Source organism: Podarcis muralis, chromosome 12 (assembly GCF_964188315.1).
Source record: "Podarcis muralis chromosome 12, rPodMur119.hap1.1, whole genome shotgun sequence".
Classification (NCBI taxonomy): Eukaryota; Metazoa; Chordata; class Lepidosauria; order Squamata; family Lacertidae; genus Podarcis; species Podarcis muralis.
In genome coordinates this window covers 50,976,993-50,985,425 of record NC_135666.1, presented here as the reverse complement: position 1 = coordinate 50,985,425, position 8,433 = coordinate 50,976,993, and positions in this window count along the sequence as shown.

The window sequence follows — 8,433 nt, the reverse complement described above, 5'->3', positions numbered from 1 at the left end:
TTGGTTTTCTATCAAAAAATATAACTACTTCCTGTGACTTGGACATTGAGTTTTCACTAAGAATACTAGACAAGCATTATGTTTTGATTTGGTTTTTAGCTTCATTGATTTTAATATTTTAAAATGTTTTAAATAGTTGCTTTTAATGGTTTCCTACTGGTAAATTTTTGGGACGCGGGTGGCGCTGTGGGTAAAACCTCAGCGCCTAGGACTTGCCGATTGAAAGGTCGGCGGTTCGAATCCCCGCGGCGGGGTGCGCTCCCGTTGTTCGGTCCCAGCGCCTGCCAACCTAGCAGTTCGAAAGCACTCCCGGGTGCAAGTAGATAAATAGGGACCGCTTACTAGCGGGAAGGTAAACGGCGTTTCCGTGTGCGGCTCTGGCTCGCCAGAGCAGCGATGTCACGCTGGCCACGTGACCCAGAAGTGTCTCCGGACAGCGCTGGCCCCCGGCCTCTTGAGTGAGATGGGCGCACAACCCTAGAGTCTGGCAAGACTGGCCCGTACGGGCAGGGGTACCTTTACCTTTACTGGTAAATTTATTGTTTTACTCTTTTTTAAAACCACTGAAGTTTTATGACATTCAAGCTGCATATAAATATTGTGAGATGAAATAACACACTACAAAGCTTCAGCTTGGTTTCTCTGGTTCCCCTGGCAGACGAACTCAGGAAATGTCACTGATGTTGCATCTTTATGAATGTGATCGGGTTTGAGCTCTTATGGGGAAATGTGTTGTCATTTACATGTTAAATCTAGTTGCCTATCTGAGTGTGCCCCTTGGCTTCACTTCCAATAGCACAAGTAGCTGTGTTTTGTGGACACTGGGAAGCAGAAAACACCCTTCTGTAAGGTTCATGCAAATAGTGCACATGCTTGCTTTGAAGAGGAATCCATGCTTTCTCCGTTCCACATTAACTCAATCAAATACAAGAGTGATGTGTTAATTAGATTGGTTTAGCACTGAATGTTGTGTTGATTGTACACCCTCCTATCTATAGGAAGGAATACAGTGGTGCCTTGCAAGACGAAAATAATCCGTTCCGCGAGTCTCTTCGTCTAGCGGTTTTTTGTCTTGCGAAGCAACCCTATTAGCGGCTTAGCGGCTATTAAAGGCTTAGCGGCTAAAAGGCTATTAGCGGCTTAGCGGCTTAGAAAAAGGGGGGGGGAGCGAAAAAAAATCGCAAGACTCTCAAGACTTTTTCGTCTTGCGAAGCAAGTCCATAGGGAAATTTGTCTTGCGAAGCAACTCAAAAACGGAAAACCCTTTTGTCTAGCGGGTTTTTCGTCTTGCGAGGCATTTGTCTTGCGGGGCACCACTGTACCCCAATGGGCTATAACTGGTGAAGGACTTAGGTGCCTGCTGGTTTAAACTAAGCCCCAAAGCTGCGTAGCATTTCAACCAGGTCTCCAAGGTGAGGTAGCAATACTTCAAACTGGACACAATGTGTGTCTGCTACCATTCACACCCAGTGTTCCCTCCTGGCCCAGAAACTGGTTGTGGATGCTGTGATTCCTTTGGGTGGGCTGCTGTCAATCCCCATTTCCCTGGCTAGCCAGAATATTGGCTATCATAACTGGTGGTTCCTGTGGCTTCAGAAAAAGGTGGCCGCCAATTGCCACCCAAAATCATATAGTGTCTTGTTCCCCCCTTTGTCAAAAGAAGAGAAAGGAGAAGCTAGGAAGCTGTCACACGCCTTCATTACCTCAAGATGACCACCCTTGCCCCAAAGCAGTCAGCTAGACTGCTAGAGAGGCCTCTAATACAGCCTGCTTCTCATCACGTGCTGCTGCAAGCCAATAATAATAATTTATTTATACCCTGCCCATCTGGCTGGGCTTCCCCAGCCACTCTGGGCAGCTTCCAACCAAATATTAAAATACAGTAATACATCAAACATTAAAAGCTTCCCTAAACAGGGCTGCCTTCAGATGTCTTCTAAAAGTCTGGTAGTTGTTGTTCTCTTTGACATCTGGTGGGAGGGTGTTCCACAGGGCGGGTGCCACTACCAAGAAGGCCCTCTGCCTGGTTCCCTGTAACTTGGCTTCTCGCAGTGTGGGAACCGCCAGAAGGCCCTCGGCACTGGACCTCAGTCTCCGGGCAGAACAATGGGGGTGGAGACGCTCCTTCAGATATACTGGACCGAGGCCATTGAATAATAATATGCCACTTGCTTTTAATAGCAGGAGCGAAGCCTAGCAAAGGGAAAGTTTGTCTTCCTCCAGCCTCATGAGGAGCCTCTTCAGTGGGGCTGGTGAGTCTGGGTCTCACCCCCTAGGCCAGGTGGAAAGGGCCTTGCAGGGAGCAGCCTTCACGCCCCACAGCCAGGCGATGTTCCTCCAGCCTCGTGAGGAGCCTCTATGAATGCATTTCATTTTTTCTGACGCATGCCTAACACTGGGGATTTGGGGATGGCACAAGTATTTGTCTTTAAAGAGGCATTTTTATTTTTAAAAATTGTTTTTGGTTCCTTGGTGCCGATTTTTAACTTTTCCTTTCTGTGCTTGCTCTGCTTGGTTGTACAGTGTCAGTACAGTGGTGCCTTGCAAGACGAAATTAATCCATTCCGCGAGTCTCTTTGTCTTGCGGTTTTTTCGTCTTGCGAAGCACGGCGCTTAGCGGCTTTAAGAAAAAGGAAACAAAACTCGCAAGAACTCGCAATTTCACAATTTCAGCAAAAATCTGACTTTTGGCGATTCACTCAAAAATGATGCCAGAAGCTTGCAAATGCTCCCCTGAAAGCTTTGGCGATGGAAACAGAAGGCTTTTTATCACAGGATAAGAAATCAGCCCTCAACAACTTAACCGGCGGAAAATATTTTTTAAAAAAATCCCGGCAAAGAAAGTGAAATATTTGGGGATTAATTTGACATCTAAGAATGTGAACTTATTTAAAGATAACTATGACAAATGTTGGACAGAGGTAAAGAAAGATCTAGAAATATTGTCAAATTTGAGACTTTCCTTGTTAGGCCGAATCGCAGTTATCAAGATGAACGTTTTGCCTAGAATGTTATTTCTGTTTCAGACATTGCAGATTGTGGACAAAATGGACTGTTTCAGGAAGTGGCAGAAAGATATATCTAAATTTGTCTGGCAGGGCAAAAAGCCCAGAATAAAATTTAAGATATTAACTGATGCAAAAGAAAGAGGGGGGTTTGCCCTGCCGGACTTAAGACTGTCTTATGAATCGGCAGCTTTCTGCTGGTTGAAAGACTGGCTACTTCTTGAGAATACAGACATTTTGGATCTGGAAGGGTTTGACAATAGATTCGGTTGGCATGCATATCTATGGTATGACAAGGTAAAAACTCATAAAGGTTTCAAAAACCATATTGTTAGGAAATCACTATATAATGTTTGGATGCGTTATAAAGATTTGTTGGAAAATAAAACCCCAAGGTGGCTGTCGCCAATGGAAGCTAAGGAGGTGAAAAAACTTAATATGGAATCTAAATGGCCAAGATATGGAGAAATTTTAGAACAAGAGGGTGACAAAGTGAAATTACAGAGCTATGAAAAATTGAAGTTTAAAGTGTGAGATTGGCTCCATTATTTTCAAATAATGGAGGTGTATAAACAAGACAGAAAAATTGGCTTCCAGGTGGAGAGATCAAAATTAGAAACAGAATTGTTAGAACCCAATACTAAGAATTTGTCAAGAATGTATAACTTGTTGCTGGAATGGAATACACAAGATGAAACAGTGAAATCAGCTATGATTAAGTGGGCACAAGACATTGGTCATAATATTATGTTTGCTGATTGGGATCAGTTATGGACCACCGGTATAAAGTTCACGGCATGTAATGCCTTAAGAGAGAACATTATGAAAATGATTTACAGGTGGTACATGACCCCAGTCAAGCTTGCAAAAAATTATCATTTGCCCAATAATAAATGCTGGAAATGTAATGAAACTGAAGGTACTTTTTATCACCTTTGGTGGACGTGCCCGAAGATTAAGGCCTTCTGGGAAATGATTTATAATGAAATAAAGAAGGTACTTAAATGTACCTTTCATAAGAAACCAGAGGCCTTTCTCCTGGGCATGGTCGGCCAATTGGTGTTAAAGAGAGACAGGACGTTTTTCATGTATGCTACTACAGCAGCAAGGGTTCTTATAGCAAAGTATTGGAAGACACAAGAACTACCCACGTTGAAAGAATGGCAGACAAAGGTGATTGACTATATGGGACTGGCTGAGATGACAGGCAGAATCCGTGACCAGGGAAAAGAGACGGTGGAGAATGATTGGAAGAAATTTAAAAAGTATCTTAAGAACTGTTGTAAAATTAATGAGTGCTAAAATGTCAAGGGTACAGGAAAATGAGGATTACAGCTGTAAACGACTATGTAAGAGAAAGGAGGGAAAAAATGAGTAATTAGATAAATTACCTGAGGACTTGCTGAAGAAAGTTTGAAGTAGGGATGCAGAAAGGGGAGGTATGGGGAAGTCGGAGAAGTAAGATTTATGAAAAGAAGGTATTGAAATTATACGTGTTTATGTGTTTGTTAGTTTGTGTATTGTACATTGTATTGTCTTTATTATGTGTTGGAAAATCAATAAAATATTTATAAAAAATAAAAAAAAATCCCTAAGCCCCGGGGTCACAATTTCAGCAAAAATCTGACTTTTGGCAATTCACTCAAACATGGTGCCAACCGGTTGCAAATGCTCCCCTGAAACCGTTGTCGATGGAAACAGAAGGCTTTTTATCACAGGACAAGAAATCAGCCCTCAACAACTTAACCGGCGGAAAATATTTTTTTGAAAAAATCCCTAGGCCCCGGGGTCAGAATTTCAGCAAAAATATGACTTTTGGCAATTCACTCAAAAATGGTGCCAACCGGTTTCAAATGCTCCCCTGAAAGCTTTGGCGATGGAAACAGAAGGCTTTTTATCACAGAACAAGAAATCAGCCCTCAACAACTTAACCGGCGAAAAATATTTTTTTGAAAAAATCCCTAAGCCCCGGGGTCAGAATTTCAGCAAAAATATGACTTTTGGCAATTCACTCAAAAATGGTGCCAACCGGTTGAAAATGCTCCCCTGAAAGCTTTGGGACTCGAAACAGAAGGCTTTTTATCACAGGACAAGAAATCAGCCCTCAACAACTTAACCAGTGCAAAATATTTTTTTGCAAAAAAAAACCCTAAGCCCCGCGGTCACAATTTCAGCAAAAATCTGACTTTTGGCAATTCACTCAAAAATGATGCCAGAAGCTTGCAAATGCTGCCCTGAAAGGTTTGGCAGTCGAAACAGAAGGCTTTTTATCACAGGACAAGAAATCAGCCCTCAACTACTTAACCGGCGGAAAATATTTTTTTAAAAAAATCCCTAAGCCCCGGGGGTCAGACTTTCAGCAAAAATCTGACTTTTGGCGATTCACTCAAAAATGGTGCCAACCGGTTGCAAATGCTCACATGAGACCGTTGGCGATGGAAACAGAAGGCTTTTAATCACAGGACAAGAAATCAGCCCTCAACAACTTAACCGGCGGAAAATATTTTTTTGAAAAAATCCCTAAACCCCGGGGTCAGACTTTCAGCAAAAATCTGACTTTTGGCGATTCACTCAAAAATGGTGCCAACCGGTTGCAAATGCTCCCCTGAAAGGTTTGGCAGTCGAAACAGAAGGCTTTTTATCACAGGAAAAGAAATCAGCCCTCAACAACCTAACCGGCGGAAAATATTTTTTTGAAAAAATCCCTAAGCCCCGGGGTCACAATTTCAGCAAAAATCTGACTTTTTGCAATTCACTAAAAAATGGTGCCAACCGGTTGCAAATGCTCCCCTGAAAGGTTTGGCAGTCGAAACAGAAGGCTTTTTATCACAGGAAAAGAAATCAGCCTTCAACAACTTAAGGGGCGGAAAATATTTTTTTGAAAAAATCCCTAAGCCCCGGGGTCAGAATTTCAGCAAAAATCTAACTTTTGGCGATTCACTCAAAAATGATGCCAGAAGCTTGCAAATGCTCCCCTGAAAGCGTTGTCAATGGAAACAGAAGGCTTTTTATCACAGGACAAGAAATCAGCCATCAACAACTTAACCGGCGGAAAATATTTTTTTGAAAAAATCCCTAAGCCCCGGGGTCAGAATTTCAGCAAAAATCTGACTTTTCGAAATTCACTCAAAAATGATGTCAGAAGCTTGCAAATGCTCCCCTGAAAGCTTTGGCGATGGAAACAGAAGGCTTTTTATCACAGGACAAGAAATCAGCCCTCAACAACTTAACCTGCGAAAAATATTTTTTTGAAAAAATCCCTAAGCCCCGGGGTCAGAATTTCAGCAAAAATATGACTTTTGGCAATTCACTCAAAAATGCTGCCAACCGGTTTCAAATGCTCCCCTGAAAGCTTTGGCGATGGAAACAGAAGGCTTTTTATCACAGGACAAGAAATCAGCCCTCAACAACTTAACCAGTGCAAAATATTTTTTTGAAAAAAAAACCCTAAGCCCCGGGGTCACAATTTCAGCAAAAATCTGACTTTTGGCGATTCACTCAAAGATGATGCCAGAAGCTTGCAAATGCTCCCCTGAAAGGTTTGGGAGTCGAAACAGAAGGGTTTTTATCGCAGGACAAGAAATCAGCCCTCAACAACTTAACTGGCGGAAAATATTCTTTTGAAAAAATCCCCAACCCCCGGGGTCACTATTTCAGCAAAAATCTGACTTTTGGCATTTCACTCAAAAATGGTGCCAACCGGTTGCAAATGCTCCCCTGAAAACTTTGGCAATGGAAACAGAAGACTTTTTATCACAGGACAAGAAATCAGCCCTCAACAACTAAACCGGCGGAAAATATTTTTTCTGAAAAAATCCCTAAGCCCCGGGGGTTAGAATTTCAGCAAAAATCTGACTTTTGGCGATTCACTCAAAGATGATGCCAGAAGCTTGCAAATGCTCCCCTGAAAGGTTTGGGAGTCGAAACAGAAGGGTTTTTATCGCAGGACAAGAAATCAGCCCTCAACAACTTAACTGGCGGAAAATATTCTTTTGAAAAAATCCCCAACCCCCGGGGTCACAATTTCAGCAAAAATCTGACTTTTGGCAATTCACTCAAAAATGGTGCCAACCGGTTGCAAATGCTCCCCTGAAAGCTTTGGCGATGGAAACAGAAGGGTTTTTATCACAGGACATGAAATCAGCCCTCAACAACTTAACCGGCTCAAAATATTTTTTTGAAAAAATCCCTAAGCCCCGGGGTCAGAATTTCAGCAAAAATCTGACTTTTGGCGATTCACTCAAAAATGATGCCAGAAGCTTGCAAATGCTCCCCTGAAAGGTTTGGCAGTCGAAACAGGAGGCTCTTTATCACAGGACTAGAAATCAGCCCTCAACAACTTAACCGGCGGAAAATATTTGTTTGAAAAAATCCCTAAGCCCCGGGGTCAGAATTTCAGCAAATATCTGACTTTTGGCAATTCACTCAAAAATGATGTCAGAAGCTTGCAAATGCTCCCCTGAAAGCTTTGGCGATGGAAACAGAAGGCTTTTTATCACAGGACAAGAAATCAGCCTTCAACAACTTAACCGGTGGAAAATATTTTTTTGAAAAAATCCCTAAGCTCTGGGGTCACAATTTCAGCAAAAATCTGACTTTTGGCAATTCACTCAAAAATGGTGCCAACCGGTTGCAAATACTCCCCTGAAAGGTTTGGCAGTCGAAACAGAAGGCTTTTTATCACAGGACAAGAAATCAGCCCTCAACAACTTAACCGGCGAAAAATATTCTTTTGAAAAAATCCCCAAGCCCCGGGGTCACTATTTCAGCAGAAATCTGACTTTTGGCATTTCACTCAAAAATGGTGCCAACCGGTTGCAAATGCTCCCCTGAAAATTTTGGCAATGGAAACAGAAGACTTTTTATCACAGGACAAGAAATCAGCCCTCAACAACTTAACCGGAGGAATATATTTTTTTGAAAAAATCCCTAAGCCCCGGGGTCACAATTTCAGCAAAAATATGACTTTTGGCAATTCACTCAAAAATGGTTCCAACCGGTTGCAAATGCTCCCCTGAAAGGTTTGGCGATGGAAACAGAAGGCTTTTTATCACAGGACAAGAAATCAGCCTTCAACAACTTAACTGGCGGAAAATATTTTTTTGAAAAAATCCCTAAGCCCCGGTGTCACAATTTCAGCAAAAATCTGACTTTTGGCGATTCACTCAAAAATGGTGCCAACCGGTTGCAAATGCTCCCCTGAAAGCTTTGGCACTCGAAACAGAAGGCTTTTTATCACAGGACAAGAAATCAGCCTTCAACAACTTAACCGGTGGAAAATATTTTTTCTGAAAAAATCCCTAAGCCCCGGGGTCACAATTTCAGCAAAAATCTGACTTTTGGCAAATCACTCAAAAATGATGTCAAAAGCTTGCAAATGCTCCCCTGAAAGGTTTGGGAGTCGAAACAGAAGGCATTTTATCACAGG